The sequence below is a fragment of the Papio anubis genome, chromosome 2, assembly GCF_008728515.1.
Source record: "Papio anubis isolate 15944 chromosome 2, Panubis1.0, whole genome shotgun sequence".
NCBI classification, from domain to species: domain Eukaryota; kingdom Metazoa; phylum Chordata; class Mammalia; order Primates; family Cercopithecidae; genus Papio; species Papio anubis.
The window spans coordinates 100216761-100232788 of record NC_044977.1 but is presented as its reverse complement, the minus strand read 5'-3'; the positions used below and the strand labels follow the sequence as shown (position 1 = coordinate 100232788).

At 42.9% G+C, this 16028-nt stretch overlaps 1 non-coding gene across 1 annotated transcript; it reads right to left on the bottom strand.

Annotated features, from left to right (window-relative positions):
* Positions 1 to 12908: 12908 nt before the first annotated feature.
* Positions 12909 to 13020, bottom strand: LOC116273886. The gene has a single exon (XR_004182390.1). It is a non-coding gene; the product is annotated as a U5 spliceosomal RNA (small nuclear RNA).
* Positions 13021 to 16028: the final 3008 nt, after the last annotated feature.

Here is a 16028-nt window from a genome sequence, read left to right as displayed (position 1 = left end):
TATGACACAGTAAGAAGGCCAGATATGGCTCCTCCACAGTTCCCAGCCCTCGGAACCATGAGCTAAATAAACTTCTTTTCTTTATAAATTACCTAATCTGTGATACTCTGTTACAGCAACAGAAAACAGACTGACACTGATCTTACCAGACATTATGATCTCACTGGTTTGGCCTACTGCCTAGAGACTAACCCTTCTCAGAATCACTGCTTCAGGGCAGTATAACGACATGCAAAGGTTTATTTATTGATTTATTATTTTTTGAGACAAAGTGCCCAGGCTGGAGTGCAGTGATGTGATCTCAGCTCACCACAACTTTCGCCTCCCAGGTTCAAGCAATTCTCCTGCCTCAGCCTCCCGAGTAGCTGGGACTACAGGCATACGCCACCACGCCCAGCTAATTTTGTATTTTTAGTAGAGATAGGGTTTCTCCCATGTTGGTCAGGCTGGACTCAAACTCCTGACTTCAGGTGATCTGCCCACCTCAGCCTCCCAAAGTGGTGGGATTACAGGCATGAGCCACTGCACCCTGCCACAAAGGCTTTTTTTAAAAAAAATGAAGTGGGAATACAGTACTAAGAAAACGGCTTTTATTTTGTGTTAATGTAAAAAAAGCAAATCATGAAAAATATTTCAGAGATGTTTAACGTGAGCCAATGTGAGTGACCGTGGCCTGCAGAAAACACAAACCCAGGAAACCTTGAATAAGTAGTCCTGAGGCAGTCAGAATGTAATTCTGTTTTATACGTTTCAGGGAAGCAGAAGTTACACAAAAAACCATCAATCAATACATGCAGGTTATACATTGGTTTGGTCCCAAAAGGCAAGATATCTTGAAGCAGGGGAATACAGGTCATAGGTGGGTTCAGAGATTCTTTTTTTTTGAGACAGAGTCTCACTTTGTTGCCCAGGCTGGAATGCAGTGGCGCAATTGAATTGAGATGGGGTTTCACCACGTTGGCTGGGCTGGTCTTGAACTCCCGACCTCAAGTGATCCACCCACTCCAGCCTCCCAAAGTGCTGGGAATACAGGCATGTGCTAAGATTACACACGTCAGCCACCGTGCAGGGCCAGAGATTCTTTAATTTGTAATTGTTTAGAAGAACAAAGTGTGGTCTAAGAACTTGGAGTTACCAGAAAGGAATGTTTAAGGAAGTTTGTAGCCAGGTGTGGTGGCTCACACCTGTAATCCCAATACTTTGGGAGGCCAAGGTAGGAGTGTTACTTGAAATCAGGAGTTCAAGACCAGCCTGGGCAACATAGCAAAACCGTGTTTCTACTAAAAATAATTTTTAAAAATTTAATTTAAAAAAAGATAAGTCTGCTAAGCATCATGTGGTGCTATGCTAGAGTTGAGTTGTGAGACCAAGCCACTCACTCTCTATATAGATAGATAAGTAGATATAGATATAGATATATAGGCTGGGCGCAGTGACTCACGCCTGTAATCCCAGCACTTTGGGAGGCCAAGGCGGGTGGATCACCTGGGTTCAGCAGTTTGAGACCAGCCTGTCCAATATGGTAAAACCCCATCTCTACTAAAAATGCAAAAATTAGGCGGGCATGGTGGTGGGTGCCTGTAATCCCAGGTACTTGGGAGGCTGAGGCAGGAGAATCACTTGGACCCGGGAAGTGGAGGTTGCAGTGAGCCAAGATCACGTCACTGCACTCCAGCCTGGGCGACATATCTGAAAAAAAAAAAAATCTATATCTATATATAGATATAGATAGAGATATATAGATATACTCTGTGTGTATATGTATATATAGAGAGATATATAGATATATATTTGTGTGTGTGTGTGTGTGTATATATACACATATATATTTGACTGGCCTGCTGACATGACTCTCCAGGCCTCTTAAGGAGTTTGAGTAAAGAGAAAAATGTTAACACCATAAAATTATGTATGCAAGAGAGGGCATAGAGAGATTTTGTTTTTGGTTTTGGTCAGGTTTATTGAGATATGCTTTACATAAAGTAAAATTCACCCTTTTTAAGGTATACAGTTTGATGACTTTTGATAAATGAATGCAAATGTATAAGCAAGAATTAGAAAATTTCCACCACCCCAAAAAGTTACCTTGGCATAGGGAGAAATTAAATGGTTGGTGAGATGTTGGGGACTTTATTTTCATTCCTTGATAAGGTTTGTACAATAGAGTTTAGGAGAAGAAAAATCAAAAACCAAATTTGATTTCCCAGCTAGAGTCAGATCTTGCAGAATATGCAAAGAACCCAGAATTACTGCTAAGTAAAGCAGTCAAAATGGACACAGACACATATACAAAATTTTAGTTCTATTTACTTCTCCAAAGCACCATTAAACAGAAAGGGCCTTAGGGGTTCTGGGAGGATTATAGCAAGGAAGAGGGAATGAGAGACTTCTCAACTAGCCAGGCTTCAGAAAAGAGGAGCTTCTAAGTATGGTTTGGAGGATAGGAAATTGTAAGAGGAGAAGAAAGCAAGGAGTGTAGGGAAAAATAAATGGATCTGCCCTAGTTTTCATAGCCAAGAGATTTATGGATTTGACTGGTGAAGTTTATTTTCTCATTTTTTTTTCTTTATTCATTGAACAGATATTTAGAGGGGTTCCCCCCCCCCCCACCACTGCATTGTTACACAAACGTTATTACAAAGCTTCTACAGTACTTATAGTAGGTGCTGAAAATAGATGAATAATGTGTCATTCTTTTTAATTCAGGTATTAATGATGCCCAGTTTTCTGGTACTTAATAGATACTCAGGTGTTTTCTGATAGGGGCCATCACAGTGGGAATAGAGGTGTAAAAATAAACTCATTATCACTTAGATTCCAACATAGTGTTCTTCCAAGGAGTTTCTATTTCTTCTTCTTTTTTTTTTGAGATGGAATTTCACTCTGTTACCCAGGCTGGAGTGCAATGGCGCGATCTTGGCTCACTGCAACCTCTGCCTCATGGGTTCAAGCAATTCTCCTGCCTCAGTCTCCTAAGTAGCTGGGATTACAGGCATGAGCCACCACGGGTAATTTTTGTATTTTTACTAGAGACGGGGTTTCACCACGTTTGCCAGGCTGGTCTTGAACTCCTGACCTCAGGTGATCTGTCTGCCTCGGCCTCCCAAAGTGCTGGGATTACAGGCATGAGCCACTGCACCTGGCCTTCCATTTCTTCGGAAACTGAAATGGTTATATCTAAACATACTGACTTTTCCCCCTGTGATACTGTAATACAATAAGAAAGACATATTTGTCCTTTTCCCCAGTTTCTGGCATAAAGCTGCTAAAATCCTTGTAATTTCCTAGTGATAAGAGCATCTTTTTTTTTTTTTTTTTTTAAATAATATGCAGTCTTAGTTCTTGGCACGTGAGCTTCTGAGACCCTTACAACTTCCAGAGTAATGTGTCTTTTGTATGCTAATGAGATGACTGGTAGCTGAGGTCCCTGAGATAGCTTAGGGATGGGGTCTGATGGCAGAAAGATCAAGGAATAATTAGAGGGCTGGAACATTCAACCCCAACCTCCAACCTCTGGGAAGCGGAGAGGGGCTGAAGGCTGAGCTAATTATCAATGGCTAATAATGTAATCAATCATCCCTATGTAATGAAACCTCCATATGAACCCTAAACAAGGGAGTTCAGAGAGCTTCCAGGTTTGTAACACATGTAGGTGCTTGGAGGGTGGTGCATGGAAGGTCCATGCCCCTCCCTCCATACCTTGCCCTTTGCGTCTCTTCCATTTGGCTGTTCATGAGTTGTTTCCTTTATAATAAATCAGTAAGAGGAAGTAAAGTGCCTTCCTGATTTCTGTGAGCCATTCTAGCACATTATTAAACATGAGAAGAGGGTTATGGGAACAGAAGTACAGTGGCCCTGTGATTGGCATCTAAAGTGAGGACAGTCTTGTGGGACTGAGCCTTTAACCTGTATGGTTTGATGCTAACTCTGGGTAGTTAGTGCCAGAGTTGAATTGTTAGACACCTAGCTGGTGTCCAGAGAGCTGAAGAATTGGTTGTTGGTGTGGGAAGAAATCCAACTATTTATGTGAGAATTTGAACAAAAACAGCTGGAAGAAATCCAACTATTTATGTGAGAATTTGAACAAAAACAGCTCATACTCCTGTCTACTTGCTAGTTCAAGATTTGCATAAGGAATGTCCACTTTCTTCAGGAAAGACAGATGGATGTCTGTTAACTAAGTTGTGTCGTTTTCAGACTTCGGCCTTTAACAGTGACTTAGCTAAGTGTGTTATTTAGGATTCTGTTTAAAAATAGCAGAAACCTACTTGAATTAACTTAAATACACTTAATTTATTATGAGGATTTCTGCATGTACCCTGGCACCTAAAGGCAAGAATGCAACTAGAAGTTCTGAAGCGTGGAAAATCCAAGCAATTAGGAACAACGGGCAGCGCACGCAGGTTCAGTCTCAGCTCTTTCCTCACTTCTGATCCCTTTTTTGCTCTTTGCTTTCCTGCTTTCTCTAATCCTAGGCATAGGGCAGAAATTGCCAGAGGGCCCAAGTGTATAACTCCATTCCAGAAACCAGCCCAAATTGAGTTAGACTCTCTCAGACTTAATTCCTAATTCTTGGGAGAGACAATAGGATTTGCTCAGTTTGGGTTAGATGTTCACTTCTGGTTTACTCCTGTGGCCCAGGGGGGCTAGGTCATGTAATGTAAATGAGGCTTCCAGGGCCCTATCCTGTGGGAGGCGGTGGTTAACTGGGCTGATCAGACACCCAAAAGGTGCCTGCTGCTAATTAGATCACAACCTTTTCTCTCATTTCTATTGCTCTATGTCTCCTGACAACTAAGATAACTGAGAAGCTTCAGGGTTTTTTTTTTTTTCTCTTCTGCCTGGAAGCTTTCATAAATTTATCTTTGACAGTTCATTCTGCCTTGGTGTTGGTTATACTCCATTAATGTTTTTTTGGCTCTCAGTGATCTCTCAGACTGCATTCACATCTTCCTCTGATGATGGTTTGTGACTGGTCAGTGGGTGGAATAGCTGGTGGGGTTAGGGAAATGGGGATATAGTCTCCTCTGATTTCCTTGGGGCTCTGTCTTTGGGGTAAACAGCCACATAGTTGAGTGAGTTGGGTCTTAGTTGACCCAACTGGCCATAGTTGTTGAGTGAGTTGGGTCTTTCTGTTTGGGATATGTGTGTGCAACCAACTCAACAGTAGCAAGGCTGGCTCTCAGGCTATAGCTCTCCATTTGATCCATTTGATTCAGTTATGGTTATAGTTCTCCCTGGCTCCCCTCCTCTCCCCTCCCCTCCCCTTTCTTCTTTTAGACGGAGTCTTGCTTTATTGCCCAGGCTGGAGTGCAGTGGCGCAATCTCAGCTCACTGCAAGTTCCGCCTCCTGGGTTCATGCCACTCTCCTGCCTCAGCCTCCCGAGTAGCTGGGACTACAGGCACCCGCCACCATGCCCGGCTAATTTTTTGTAGTTTTAGTAGAGACGGGGTTTCACCTTGTTAGCCAGGATAGTCTCGATCTCCTGATCTCATGATCCGCCCACCTTGGCCTCCTAAAGTACTGGGATTACAAGCGCGAGCCACCGTGCCTGGCTGGCTGGCTTTCCTTCTTTCTTTCTTTCTTTTCTTTTCTTTCTTTTTTTTTTTTTTTTGTATTTTCATATTCACTCCAATATGGACGCTGTCTTGGTGTTAACAAAAACTGTGTGACTGCATGATTTCTCCTTTAATTTGGTCACTACTGCCATTCCTCCTAATAGGTCTCTGGAATATCCTATTCTACCAGAATAGGTCTCCGGTAGGGTTCCCTGGTTTTCCTTGAATGCCTCTGCCCCTAGCTGTCATCTTCCCAAGCTAAGATTTCTTAGAACCACCTTCAGACACATCTCATTCCATAAACTTCCTATTCTCTATATCTTTTTTTTTAAAATTTTTTTTCCGAGAGGGAGCCTTGCTCCCATCACTGGCTGGAGTGCAGTGACATGATCTCAGCTCACTGCAACCTCCACCTCCCAGGTTCAAGCGATTCTCCTTCCTCAGCCTCTCGAGTAGCTGGGATTACAGGCGTGTGCCACCATGCCCAACTAATTTTTGTATTTTTAGTAGAGACAGGGTTTTGCCAATTTGGCCAGGCTGGTCTCGAACTCCTGACCTCGTGATACCCCCACCTCAGCCTCCCAAAGTGTTAGAATTACAGGTGTGAGCCACCGCGCCCGGCCTGTTCTCTATGTCTTAACAGCAATTAACAAGCTGTAGGGAAGAACTCTGCCTCTTACAGTTCAGTCCAAATTATAATAAGCTTGGCCAATACACCTCTGCACTTGAGAGTATGAAATTGGGCTATTTATCTAGTTTGTAGGCTTCCCCTCGGGGGAGGTTAACACTCAGTATGTCAAAGCTTGCTGTGTTAACAAGGCCTTTAGAGGGAATAGCGATAGAGAATAGACTGGAGATGGTTAGATTCATCTTTACCAGTCCAGCCGCCCCTGAACAAGGTCCTAGGAATGGTGAAGGCTTATGAAGAGATACAAACAGCTATTAATATTTCCCTATATGATGCCATGCCCTGGAAGTCAAATCCTCCTCTCCTCCTTTTTCTTTTCTTTTCTTTTTTTTTTTCTTTACAGGGTCTCACTTTGTCCCCCAGGCTGGAGTGGCGTGGGGAAATCTTGGCTCACTGCAGCCACCTTAACCTCCTGGGCTCAAGCGATCCTCCTGTCTCAGTCCCCCAAGTAGCTGGGACTATAGGCACGCCACCACGCTTGGCTAATTTTTTTTTTTTTTTAGACTGAGTCGCTGGCACTCTGGCTGGAGTGTGAACTCGGGAGGCAGAGTTCACACCATTCTCCTGCCTCAGCCTCAAGAGTAGCCGGGAGTATGGGCACCCGCCACCACTTCCGGCTAATTTTTTGTATTTTTTAGTAGAGACAGGGTTTCACCGTGTTAGCCAGGATGGTCTCGATCTCCTGATCTCGTGATCCACTCACGTCGGCCTCCCAAAGTGCTGGGATTACAGGCGTGAGCCACCGCGCCCAGCCCCTAAGTTTTTGTAATTTTTGTAGAGACGGGTTTCACCATGTTGCCCAGGCTGGTCTCGAACTCCTGAGCTCAAGGGATTCGCCCGCCTCGGCCTCCCAAAATGCTAGGATTACAAGCAGAAGCCACCACGTCCGCCGCAAGTCTGGCTTTTCTATCCCAGTTGCATGTGGACAACCAGGATTGCAGGACGAATCCCAAAATATGTGCACCCTCCTGGGCCCCACTGTGGCCCCATCTGTAGCCAGCTACGAGGCTTGTGGAGGCAGGGTTGCATCAAGATTCGCTAGGCAGCAGGGCATCATCAACACTAATGAGCAAGGAGGGGCCGGGACCAGGGCGCATCTCCAACACTGACCAGCAAGAAGAGCAGCCTGTGCTGACTTGTCACGTGAGGGTTCTGGACTAACGCACCACCGAGACGCGAACCCTTTGGCTTCCTAGAGAGAACCAGGCTCCCGCCGTACTTCCGGCTCGCTGCCGCCAGGTGGAGCCCCTGCGGTCCCGTGGGAGAGTGTACCTGCAAGGTGGCGCTCTGACCAGAGAGCAGCAACCTGGAAGCGAAACGTGGCCCTCGGTGATCCCAGGCGGGGCGAGGAGACCCCGTGAGCCCATTTCGTTCTTCTCCGCCTGGAGGGCTTTCTGCGCCGGCCTTTGTGGCCTCCTTCCTAGTTGTGGCTGATGACATTGGCTGGCCGTCTTCTCAGTGATCCTAGCGGGTCTGCTCCCAGCGTTACCCACGGGGCACTTGAGCGTTTTTCTTGTTGTTTCTGGGCACTCTTTCCAGCTTTGACCCGTAGGCAAGCCTGCACTTTCATTTTGTCCTGTAAGCCGTTATTGGTTCAGCAGCCCTCTGCCCGATTTCTTTCCAGAGGCGGCCTCTCTTGGTCATGGTCAGGGTCTTTGAACACATTTAGTAAAAACTATTTTCTACTCCAACCTGTCAACCTAAAATAATCAAAAAGTCAGAATCTGGTTTAAAGATAGTTTTTATTCAAGTGCAAAGTTAAGGATGGGTTGCCCAGGAAGCACGGATTCCAAAGAATGGAAGTCAGTCTTCCAAAGGGTAGACGTTTAAGATTGTTTATATAGACAAAGTTCAGGGAAGTGTAATAGAATTTCAACATATTTCTATGTAAGGTTTAATGCATAGTTACGATTATTTGATTAGTTGGGTGGTCTTTTTTTCCAGGAAAAGTATATTTAACATTCCACCCTGAAGATATAACTGTCATGGGGCCTTGGGCACCATCTGGTCTGAGTTAGGTACAGGATAATAAAGGAGACAGTTAATCTATAACGAAGATCAGTGATTGGAAGGGGGAAGATCTGGTCTCTGGTTTCTCCTAGTCATTTACAGAATAAGAACAATGAGGAAGAGAGTTAAACAATAATAAGAAGAATAGCATACATAATATGCGACTCTCCAGGGCTTAACTTTCCGCTTGACATAATAAATTTAGAAGGTCCTGAAATTTTATTTTCTTTTACAAATCCAAGCAGTTCCTCTGAGACCAGGATTCTCCTGTAGCTGAGATTCAGTTCTGGACTATGGAGTGTAGTGGCATGTTTTCAGAAACCTTGTGTCTTGCCCGCAATTGGATGAAGCAATAAACTGAAGGAGCAGTTATAACTCTGCAGCTGAAGGTGGGGCCAGGTAACCCTGGAGTGGGAGGACAAGACATAGTTCTAAAGGTTTTTAAGCAGGATGATAAGGGGGAGTAGTGCCCATATTGAGCTGCAAGAGAAGGTCAGGCTTATTTGTGGCTCTCTTCTCCTCACTTAGTTCCCGAGACTCTTCCTTTTCCAAAATCAGAGAGCAGTGCAGGAAACCAGGGGAATGCAGCCCTTTCTGCAGAGAATATGGTCCCAGCTGAGTTGGGCTTCCTAACAGTCTGCCTTAAGTCAGCTGTCGGAGAAATCAGTACAGGTCTCAGGGGCCTGACCTGGTTTACCCATTGCAGGGTGGCTGTAGCAAGTGTATATGTGTGTCTATACACAAGAAACTGTGTGTTTTGGCGGGGAAGTGATTTGAGGCTAAATGAGATTGTCCAGACTAAGACATGTCTTGGTTAGAGACAGCACATGATTTTGAGAAGATCCATTTAATTGGTAAAGTGGAGGGAGGCAACTGCCAGTAAAATTTTCTGGAAACTGGAAATTCACACGTTCTACAGATGAAGTCCACCAGGGTAAGTAGGAAAAGTCCTTTGGAGAAATACATTTGCTCTGCAAATAGTGTGTGTAGAACAGCTTACGCCTGGGGGCCTGGTTATTCTGCAAGTATATACTGAGCAGCCTTTGTATGCCAGGCCATGGAATAAGCTTTGCAGATACAATGGGAAATAATAATAGTTACATAACTTACTGAGCTCTTACTTTGTAGATTCATTCATTTAACAGATATTTATGGGGTTTCTGCTTTGTGCCAATGGTGACCAAGACAGTACCTTCATGGAGCTGTAAACTCTAATGGGAGACACACACAACACACCTGTGAATGTATACTGCATTGTCAGGGAATGATACATGCCAAAATGGAAGGGTAAGTGAGGGGATGGAAAGTGACTATAGTGCCTGGAGTGGAAGAAGGTCAGAGAGGACCTCTTGAAGGAGGTGATATTTGAACAGAATGAATTGAGGGACCAAACCAGGCAGAGGGAACAGCAAGGTCCTAAAGTGTGAACAATCTTAAAGTGTTTGAGTTTTTAAGCAACAGAAAGAAGGCAAGTATTTCAGAAGGAAAAGGAGCCAGACCTGGTAGTTAGAGATGAGGTCAGAGAGAGAAAGAGGTGGGCCACTTTTTGTGTGGCTTTGATATTGTATAACTGGGCAAGGCCTTCTTCACGCAGAGTTTTTACAACTTACTGAACAGGCGATGTCCTCAATGAGATCTAAAGAAAGGGAAGAACAAGGGGAGAGAATTTTAGGCTGATAGAAGAACAAATACAAAGGCCTTGAGGTAGGAAAGAGTTTGACTTGTTTGAAGAAAAAAAAAGGAAGCCAGGGTGCTGGACTAGACAGAGCCCAGGGAGAGAGTTACACGGGCTGAAGTTGTAGAGGGACGTAGGGGCCAGATCAGTAGGATCTTAGAGGTCATGGGAAAGAGTTTGATTTCACCCTAAGAAGAATGATAGCCATTAAAGAGTTTTTGACTGTTTCATGAACTTTTTATCAGATCATTCAGACTGTTTGCAAAATCTACTTTATTACACACCCACACATTATTGGGTATGTAAGAGAAAAATGAATGAGATTTGAGTTAGGAGATTATTGCAGGAGTACAGCCAGGAAATGATTACTGTAATGTTATAGTATGGATTGATATCTGGGTAGAGCAAATTTCCTTTTTCCCCCAAAAATATTCTTACTAGTCTTTCCATCTGTCCCTCCATATAAGCTTCACAATCCAGATTCTTTAGAACTTTAGAATAAAAAATGATTTCCTTTGGGATTGCAATGACTTATAGATTAAATGAGAAATGACAGTTTTAGAAAAATAATGCTTTCCACTTATGAACATGTTCTCTCTTATCATTTATTCAGTTCTTTTATGAAGGGGCACGTGCGCATGTATGCACACATGCATGTGTGTGCTATAGGTCTTGTCCATTTTCCAACTGAATTCTGGGGTATACTATTGATTTTCTATGTTGGTCTTCATCTGGCCATCTAATTATCTACAGCACATCTGCCCCCTTCCCCTGTTCCCCAGGGCTTGAGTAGGAATCTTTTGTTTCAGGAACCAGTGACCATCAAGAATAAGACCTTCTATTTCACCTACAAGCAATGGGCCAGCCTGATGCCTGCTCAAAAGACCCTGTACAGAGATGGTATTGGAGATATAGCCTCTGGGTGAGGCTCTCTCTAGGACTCAGCCTTTGTACTTTGGAGCTTCCTGGCTTCTTTCCTCTTATAGGCTGAGGTATCTCTCATAAGCTCATTTTCAGAATCCCATCAACTGAGTTTCCCAACTCACCTGCCTCAGGGACTGCTGGCCAGGGAGAACCCTAGGTTCTCTGTAGTATTGAAACAGATGTCCCCAGTTCCCTAGTAGAGGTTCTGCTTTGGACAAAATGTGAAATGAAAATTTTTTTGATGCCCTAATTGAGCCCTCTGTCCCTACACCATCCCTGTTTTCCTGAGATCTTAGCCTCCTACCATGTGGGTGGGATACTACCACGATTTCAGCCCACCCTCTCACAGGGCCAGATGTGTTATGCTCCTTCCTAAGAGAGTTGGGCTCCTTCTGTCGTGTGCTCCCCTTTCCCTGAGATCCCGCCTCGCTTGTTCTCCTGGGTGTTCCAATTCTTCCTCCACTTGCTAAAGGCGAAAGATGGGCTGAAAAGAGTTCCAGAATCAACAATGGTTGACTCCCCACATTTTCCTATTCCTTTTTTTTCCTCCTTGAGAAACATTTTATTCCCTAAACAAGTTCTGATATCTCTGCTGGAGCAAGGGGGAATATCATGGGGCCCAGATCCCTGGGTGCTGCTCGGCAGAGAGGCCCTGAGAGGTGTCTGTTCTGGTGAGTGAGAGAACCTGTGAGCTTCACTTCCTGCTTTTCCTCTTCGTTTGTTGTTGTTTTTGTCTGTTTGCTTGTTTTAAGAGATAGGGTCACGGATGCGGTGGCTCACACCTGTAATCCCAGCACTCGGGGAGGCTGGGGCGGGCACACCATTTGAGGTTAGGAGTTTGAGACCAGCCTGGCCAACATGGTAAAACCCTGTCTCTACTAAAAGTACAAAAATTAGCTGGGCGTGGTGGCAGGTTCCTGTAATCCCAGCTACTAGGGGGTGCTGAGGCAGAAGAATTGCTTGAACCCAGGAGGCGGAGGTTGCAGTTAGCTGAGATCGTGCCACTGCACTCCAGCCTGGACGACAGAGTGAGACTCTGTCTCAAAATAAAATAAAATAAAATAATAAAATAAAATAAAATAAATGAAATAAAATAAGTGAAATAAAATAAAATAGACTTACGATGTTGGCCAGGCTGGTCTCGAACTCCTTGTCTCAAGTGATCCTCCAGCCTCTGCCTTGCAAAGCACTGGGATTATAGGCATGAACCACCATGCCCAGTCCTTTGTTTTAATAATTTGTCATGCAAAACGTTTTTCTTCTTTTATATGACTGCTGTGAAGCATGAAAGTGGTTACTCTTACACAGACAAATATTACAGAGCACCCCCTACACACCTTTTTTTACTTAATGGGAGAATTAAACTTTCTACTTTTTTTTTTATTATATTTTAAGTTCTGGGCTACATGTGCAGAACGTACAGTTTTGCTACATGGGTATATGCATGCCATGGTGGTTTGCTGCACCCATCAACCTGTCGCCTACATTAGGTATTTCTCCTAATGTTATCCCTCCCCTAGCCCCCCCCCCCCCCCAGGCCCCAGTGTGTGATGTTCCTCTCCCTGTGTCCATGTGTTCTCATTGTTCAGCTCCCACTTATGAATGAGAACATGCAGTGTTTGGTTTTCTGATCTTGTGATAGTTTGCTGAGAATGATGGTTTCCAGCTTCATCCATGTCCCTGTAAAGGACATGAAATCATCCTTTTTTATGGCTGCACAGTATTCCATTGTGTATATGTGCCACATTTTCTTAATCCTGTCTATCATTGATGGGCATTTGGGTTGGTTCCAAGTCTTTGCTGTTGTGAATCGTGCTGCAATAAACATACGTGTGCAGGTGTTTTTATCATAGAATGATTTATAATCCTTTGGGTATATGCCCAGTAATGGGATTGCTGAGTCAAATGATATTTCTACTTCTAGATACTTGAAGAATCGCCACACTGTCTTCCACAATGGTTGAAGTAAATTACACTCCCACCAACAGTGTAAAGCATTCCTATTTTTCCACGACCTCTCCAGCATCTGTTGTTTCCTGACTTTTTAATGATCGCCATTCTAACTGGCATGAGATGGTATCTTAAGATTCAGAGCTGTTCCTCTTCATGGAAATCTTTAGTAAAAGGCAAAAGATTTATACGATCTGAAGAGAAACCAGAGTATAATTTTCTACTGTTTTCAATACAAAGATGTGTTTTCATTACAATTAGAGGAATATAGGCTTCTGTGAGCTAGCCTGGAAGCAAACATAATCATTATTGTTCATTGTTTCCATGAGAAAATGTAATGTTTCTAAATATTAACCTAAAAATAAACTCTGAGGAATTCATGATTGTAATTGGATGGAAACTGGCTTTCTTCATTTGAAATAAATTAACTGAACAAGATAAAAAAAATCCAGAAACATGTATTTTTTTTTTTTTTTTTTTTTTTTTGAGACGGAGTCTTGCTTTGTCACCCAGGCTGGAGTGCAGTGGCACGGCCTCCACTCACTGCAAGCTCCGCTTCCCGGGTTCACACCATTCTCCTGCCTCAGCCTCCCGTGTAGCTGGGACTACAGGCGCCCGCCACCACGCCAGGCTCATTTTTTTAAATGTATTTTTAGTAGAGACGGGGTTTCACCGTGTTAGCCAGGATGGTCTCGATCTCCTGACCTCGTGATCTGCCCATCTCGGCCTCCCAAAGTGCTGGTATTAGTATTTTGGCTTTTCTTATTTTCAGCCTGTTAAGAAGAGAAGTGTAAGAAATTAGGTAACATCATTAGTGACAGCATGCATCTTGTTACAAATCTGAGAGTTCATATAGAACAGATTTAATCAATGTGGTGAGTGAAGCCGACGTTTCAAACTAAGGTCAGTCTTTCACCAATATCAGATAATTTACCCTGGGAAGATATCATACAATTGTAAAGAATGTGGAAAAGTCTTTAAATATAGGTCAGAACTTTCACAGCACCAGAAAATCCAAATGGGGAGAAACCGAACTCATGTAGGAAGTGGACAAACTTTTAATCAGAACACCCACCTTCTTTTTTTTGAGATGCAGACTTGGGCTGTCGCCAGGCTGAAGTGCAGTGGTGCAATCTCGGCTCACTGCAACCTCTGCTTCCCAGGTTCAAGCAATTCTCCTGTCTCAGCTTCCCGAGTAGCTGGGATTACAGGCACATGTCACCACACCCGGCTAATTTTTGTATTTTTAGTAGAAACGGGGTTTTGCCATGTTGGCCAGGCCGGTCTCAAACTCCTGGCCTCAAGTGATTGGCCTGCACTTTCAGCCTGCAGATTCTCCTCCCTGATGAATGGCTTTTTCCTTCAGGTTTGTCCTACCAGGATTAGAACTAGGGTTAGATTTAAGGACACAACCCATTTTAAGATTATGTTGTCTTTCTAGTATGTATTTTTTTTAAATTGAGGTATCACTGACATACAATAAGCCATGCATCAAGTGTATAATTTGGTAAGTTTTGCCATATGTATATGCCTCTCAAAAAAATAACACAATCAAGATAACATAATCATACCCCAAAAAGTTTCCTTATGCCCTTTTATAATCTCTCTATTCCAGCCTGCTCCTCTCCTGCCCCCAGCCCCAAGAAACCACCAATCTGTTTTCTTTTACTACAGTTTTCCTTTTCTAGAATTTTATATAAATGCTATCACACAGCATCTACTGTTTTTAAAGTTTTGTTTTGTTTTGTTTTGGTGTGATATCTTTCACACAACAGAATTATTTTGAGATTCACCCATGTTGTTGCATATATATCAGTAGTTCATTCCTTGTTATTACTGAGTAGTATTCCACTGTATGGATATGCCACAATTTAACTCAAATGATGGCCATTTGAATTGTTTCCAGTTTTTGGCTATTATAAATAAAGCTGTTATGAAAATTTGTATGCAAGTCTTTGTAAGGTAAGGACATACATTTTAATTTCTCTTGGGTAAATAACAAGAGTGAAATGGCTAGATAATAAGGTAGGTGTATATTTAATTTTTAAAGAACCTACAAAGTTTTTCCAAAGAGACCATGCCATTGTACATTTCCATCAGTACTGTATGGGTTCCACTTCTGATACATCTTTGCCTACACTTGATGTCTTCCCTACTTTTAGCTGTTCTAATAAGTGTGTAATACTGTTTCATTGTGGTTTTAATTTGCATTTCTCGAATGACTAGCAATGTTGAGCATCTTTTCAAATATTTAATTGCTTTCCATATATCTTCTTTGGTGAAGGATCTGTTCAAATCTTTTGCCTATTTTTAAAAATTGGTTTATTTTCTTATGAGTGACTTTTGAGAGTCCTTTATATATTTTGGAAACAAGTCTTTTATCAAATATTTTCATTATTTTCTCCCAGTCTGTGGCTTGTCTTTTCATTCTCTTAAAAGTATCTTCTGAAAAGCAGAAGATTTAACTTTGATTAAGTCCAGTTTATCAGCTTTTTTTCCACTGGCTAATACTGTTTAGAATTTGTGGTGTATATGTATGTATGTTTATGTGCACCCACATATGCATGTTCATTCATGGTAAATGTTCATTTTAATAGGTTTAGCAAAGGGGCAGTATTCAAATGTATGTCCTTGTCATGCCATTGTTTCTGGAAATCTATTTAAAACAATTGCTGTACATAAACTTTACAGTGAAAATACTATAGATTTTATAAAATGAACTGTTTCTGTGACAGTTAAAATCTCTGTCCTAGGTGGCCCCACAGTGGCTCCCAATGATTCTCATATCCTGGCATTCAAACCCTTCTGTATCTCATCCCACACTGAATCATGACTAATCTCTGAGGAGAATGTATTGAGGAAATCATAGTGCATGATTTCCAAAACTAGGTCATAAAAGCTTTGGCCTTGGCCTTGGCCTCTTGGATTCCTCACTTTGGGAGAAAGCTACATGCCATGTTGTGAAAACCCTCACATGGGAAGGAACTGAGGCTTCCTGCCAACAACCAGCACCCACTTGCCAGCCATGTGAATAAACTACCTTGGAGGTGGATCCTCCTAACTCAGTCAAGCTTCAGATAACTTCAGCCCCACATGACACCTGACTGCAACCTCAGCAGGGACCCTCAGCCAGTACCACCCAGCCAAGCTGCTCTTGAATTCTGGGTCCACAGAAACTGTGAAAGATAACAATGTTTATTGTTTTCAGCCACAAAGTATTAC